Below are 6,000 nucleotides of genomic sequence, written 5' to 3'. Positions count from 1 at the left end.
GCACCATATGGAGCTTGATCAGGACCTTGGGATTATGAACTGAACTGAAGTGACATGCTTAAATGACTGAGCCACACAGGCGCCCCTCCTTTGTAGGTCTTCTTTAGAGAAATGTCTTCATGTGTTCTGCTCATTTCTTGACTGGATTATTTGCTTTTGGTTGTTGAATTTGATAAGTTCTTTATAGGTTTTGGATACTAACTTTTCATCTGATAAGACATTTACAAATATCTTTTCCCATTCAAAAATCATTTATATTTTATTGACCATTGCTCAGAGACATAAAGAGAGAAAAAAAAGTGTCTTCATTTCTTTATCTTTCATGTTCAAGCTTAGCTCAGAGACCTAAAGCCACAATAGTCAGTGTAGGGGAATGAGTTTCTTTGCATGTTTATGAGAACGGTTTTTACAATGGAATTCTATGATCACATTTGCTGCTGTAAGCATCGGTGTGATGAATGTCCTGATCCAAAGGCAAGTATGTGACTAACAGTGGAACACCTTTTCCCCTATAAGGAGTTTAAAGACATTGACTTCTGAAACTACTAGTCATGTTTACAGTTATTATTTTTAATATACAACTGTGGTATTTTGGAGGGCCTTGTCAACATGTAATGTCATACTGCTCTAGTTATTTTTGCAATAAAAATATCTTAATTCAGGCACATGGGTGGCTCAGTCAGTTAAGTGTCTGCTTTTGGCTCAGGTCATGATCCTGGAGTCTCAGGATCGAGCCCCGTGTCGGGCTTCCTGCTAAGTGGGAGTCTGCTTCTCCCTCTGCCTCTCACCCTGCTCATGCGCACTCTCTCTCAAATAAATAAAAGCTTAAAAAATAATATCTTAATTCTGGTTGTTCCTTTTGTATACATACCTTGGAGATACTGATGATTCAGTTCTGGACCACCCCAATAAAGCAAATACCACAATAAAATAGGTCAAATGAATTTATTTGTTTCCCAATGCACGTAAGTTATGCTTACACTATAGTATAATCTATGAAGTGTGCAATAGCATTATGCCCCAAAAAAGTATACACCTTAATTAAAAAATACTTTATTGCTAAAAAATGCTAACCATCATCTGAACTTTTAGCAAGTCATAATCACTGATTATAGGTTACCATAACAAATGTAATAATAATGAAAAGGTTTGGAATATTGTTGAGAACTACCAAAATGTGACACAAAGACAGGAAGTGAACAAATGCTATTGAGCAAATGGCACCAATAGATACACTTGATGCAGGGTTGCCACAAACCTTCAATTTGTATAAAATGTAATAGCTACAAAGCACTATAAAACAAAGCACAGTAAAAAAGGGTATGCCTGTATTCATAAATTCACTTAAACAAGAAGAGACCTCAAAGACTACATTGATATCTAGATTACATTTCTTAAAAATAGGTTTCCTTACTTGTTAAAAACTGTGTTAATTTATTTTACACTACTGTTTCTCAGAAATTGGTGGGCTTGATAATTTAGGTATACATGCTTGTGAGGGGTGTGTGTGTGTGTGTGTGTGTGTGTGTGTGTGTGAATATATTTTTAGTGATTTTCATTTGTTTGTTGACCTTTTTGGGAAAGGCATTTATCATCAACTACATGATGAACTTGCAATTACTGAAAGTATGCATATGGGCAATATTGTTTCCCAGACATGTCAGACACTTTCCCATTTCGTTTTTGCCCTTCTTATTACTAAAACATGGATTCACCTTATCACTCTCCCATAATTAGATTCCAACTACCATCGCCTGCTGAATTACTTTCTTTCTCCTTTATTCTTTCATAACCCCTTGTCTTTATATGTTTTTTTTGGTTCTTATGCTTTCTTATTTCTATTATTGTTATTTGGGCACATGTGCTACCTCCCACAGAATATATAAATAATTATTGGGTAAATTATATCACTGGACATATGTTATAAAAATTAAGGGCTATGGACTCTGAGAAACAAACTGAGGGCTTCAGAGGGGAGGGGGGTGAGGGAATGGGATAGACTGGTGATGGGTGGTAAGGAGGGCATGTATTGCATGGTGCACTGGGTGTTATACACAACTAATGAATCATCGAACTTTGCATCAGACACCAGGGATGTACTGTATGGAGACTAACATAACATAATAAAAAAGCATTAAAAAATTAAGGTCTGGTTGATTTCCTTACTATTCAATTAATTTTTGAATATATCTTTCCTAAAAGGAACCATGGTTATCCAGCAAGTGAGCTTTTCTTTTCTTTTTTAAGATTGTATTGATTGGAGTGCCTGGGAGGCTCAGTCCGTTAAGTATCTGCCTTCCTCTTGGGTCATGATCCTGGAGTCCTGAGATCAAGCCTGGCATTGGTCTCCTTGCTCTGTGGGTGGCCTCCCTTTCCCTCTGTCTGCCTCTCACCCTGCTTGTGCTCTCTCTCTCTCTCCCTCTGTCAAATAAATTTGGGAGGCAGAAACTGAGAGAATGAGTGGGAGGAGGGGCAGAGGGAGAAGCAGACTCCCTGCAAAGCAGGGAGCTCCACATGGGACTCAATCCCTGGACCCTGGCATCATGACCGAACCAAAGGCATACCTTAACTGACTGAGCCACCCAGGTGCCTCAAGTGACTTTTCATTAATGGAGAAGTTAAAACATAGGCTAAAAAATATTTTGAAAAATTGTGACAAAGAAGGATTATGGAATATAGAGACATGATTCTTATAACTGGCTGCTCAAAATAATCATTTGTAAATCATTTTAATCAGTATTTTAAAAATATGAATTCCTTAATGGTAGCCACATCAATCTTTCCACACATCCTTCCCCCTAAAACCATAAATTGAACTTTAAATTACTTGTAAACAGAGATATAAACATGAAATCTCATCAGTGCTTTGACCAGAGCTCCAAAGGCCACTTAAAGCCTGTGGGTATGGAGGGTGTGGAGGAAAGTTTAAGAAACTCCATGAGAAAGAAAAGTGAAGAATTTTGAGTACAGAGAGAATTACCCTAGAAAGATAAAGTCCACCAGCAAGAGCTAAATTGCTGAACAAAATTCTGGGGCATGGTGGTTCACAGCCCCTATGGCAGTAAAGAAATAAAATAAAAAATTACCAGATACTCAAAGGAGAAGTACAAATGGAAATGTAATAAGGGCATAATAAATGAACAGGGCATATAAACAACCAAGATAATGAAATTGAGATTATGGCATCATGGAACACTACATCAAAAACTAAGGATGTACTCTATGGTGACTAACATAACATAACATAACATAACATAACATAACATAACATAACAAAAAGTTATTATTTAAAAAAAAGAAATTGAGATTAAGTAACCTTTTTTGGTTTCTATGTCATTTCAACCACTACTTCCATGACCACTTTAATTTTTTATCTTATTTTCACTCTTTTTGATTATCACATACTATATATTCCCTAAAAAGAATGACAACAAAACAGAACTAATTATGTTTACATGATAATTTAATAACTTTCCAGATATAAGAAAAAAATATCTTCAATCTATATATTGAAAAGCTATACTGTGTACCCAAGCAGAAACAATTAACTCCAAGATATATCTAATAAAATCATTAATCTTTAAAGATAAAGAAAAGTATCCTTAGGGTCTTCAGGAAAAACAGATCAAGTGATTCATAATTACTTATAATAGTAAGAAAATTCACTGGCTGTAGACTTCTGAAGAACAATATACAAAGCAAGGTAAAAATGGAGAAGCAATTTCAAGGAACCCAAGAAAAGAAAGTGTGAGTCAAGAATTTTATGTTCGGGGAAATTTTTTTCTTCATGGATCAGGATATAGATAAATAAATATGCAAGAACCCAGGGAACACTATACACAAACAGCTGTTTCTGAAGTATCTATTATATGATAAGCTTCAACCCACTAAATTACAATGGAAAAAGTTTCAGCAAGAGAACTGCTGATGAGCATTAATATATTTAATTCTAGAAATAAGCTTAAAATAAGAGTGAGGATGTAAGTGGATGAATAAATATGTACATTTAATATGTTCTGGCAAAGCAGAAGTATTCAACTATAAAATGAAAGGGAGGGGAGAAGAGAAAAGTGAAAACAGAATTATATAATTTAATATTGTATTGTTAATAGATGTGAATTATATGATACCCCCTAACAATAAAAACCAGATAGTAAAATACTAAATAAAGTGTAAAAAGAAAAAAAGAAAAAAACAGAGTCAGAGATTTAGGGATTATGAAGTATAAATACAAAGATAATCAATGGAACAAACGTGCTAACTTTCATAATAATAAAAGAAATGTTAAAAAAGAAAAAAAGACAATAAATTGAGAAACACAGTAAGTAAAATACAATACACATAGTAACTATCCCCCAAAATGACAGTTAAACCCAAACATTTCAGTTATATCAATAAATGTGAATATTTTTAACTCATCTTTTAAAATAAAAAAATTTTCAAATTGGCTTATATAACAAAACCTAACTCTATGCCATATATAAGAACATATTTAAAACACAGTCGTTCTGAAAAACTTAAATAAATGGCAAAAATGTATCAGGCAAATGGAAACTATAGGAAAGCAATTCTAATATATATATATATACACACACATATACATTTTTAAAGAATAGGCAGGAAACATACCTAGTAACAACAGTAACTAACACTTCTATATATATATATAAATTGAAATCAGGCCAAACAGCATTAAAGGAGACAAAGAATGCCATTTTATATTGCTAAGAGCCACAGTTCATAAATTATATAAAGACATTATGATTATGCACCAAATAAAACAATTACACTCATAAAATAGAAACTTCAGGTGACATAAGTCAATGAAAAACAGAAAAATAATAATGTATACTTTTATACTGAATTGTCTTTTTCCTATTAATTCAGAAGTGTTTGTTGTATATATAGGATATAATTCCTTTGTTGATTTCATACATTACAAATATTCATATGATTAGTCATAAACTATTTGACTATTAATACTATCATTTGATGGCAAATTTTATTTAATTTTAATTTTATTGTGGTCAAATTTACTTTTTCTTTATTGTTAGTATTTTTGTATCATGTTTTAGAAATCTTTCCTTGCCATATGTCATGAAGATATTTTCCCAAGAAATGTTTGGAATGTTTGGAAACTATGTTGTTTTAAAAACTTTTCACTTTTTGATCTACTTTTAACTTTCCACTATGTACAATGTGAGGTAGGAGTGAAGTTTTATATTTTTCCATATGGGTATAAAACTGATTCAGTACAACTTTTTGAAAAGACTGTAATTTCTCCCACTACTTTTCATTGTCTCTTTTGCCATGTATCAAGTGTATGTTCATGCAAAAATTCACTTATGGATTCTTTATTTTAATCCATTGGTATATTTGTGTAGCCTTGTGCCAGTATCATATCACTAGTTAATGTAAATTTATAGTAATTCTTGGTACCATGTGGTCCTCTCTCCAGAGATGTTCTTCATATTGGCTAATCCAATATGCATTTAAATATATGTTTTAGAATTCTCACACACACACACACACACAAACACACACACACACACACACACAGACCCAAAAAACAAATAAACAAAACACACACATGAAATTTTGAGTGATAGTGTATTGAGTTTATATTTTAATTTGGGGTAGAATTGATAGTTTTAAAATGTGCAGTCTGCCAATCCATAAACATGGTGTATTTTTCTTTATTTATGTATTATCTTCTTTAATTTCAGGCAATGATACTTTAAAGTTTCTGTGGAGAGGTTTAATACATCATGTGTTAGATTTTTCACAGGTATTTGATTGCTTTTAATTATATTATTAGAAATTCATTTGGTTTTGCTTATGTATGTAGACATATATTTTGTTTATTGAACATGCTATTGAATAATTTTCCTAAACTCATCATCTATAATGATGTTATCTGTGATTGAAGAAAGTTTTCTTTCTTTTCTTCCAATTATTCATTCATTCATTCATGCTTTATTCACTGGCTAGAACCCCCAG

The sequence above is a fragment of the Ursus maritimus genome, unplaced genomic scaffold, assembly GCF_017311325.1.
Source record: "Ursus maritimus isolate PB19 unplaced genomic scaffold, ASM1731132v1 scaffold_16, whole genome shotgun sequence".
NCBI classification, from domain to species: Eukaryota; Metazoa; Chordata; class Mammalia; order Carnivora; family Ursidae; genus Ursus; species Ursus maritimus.
Note: the sequence above shows the minus strand (reverse complement) of the source record.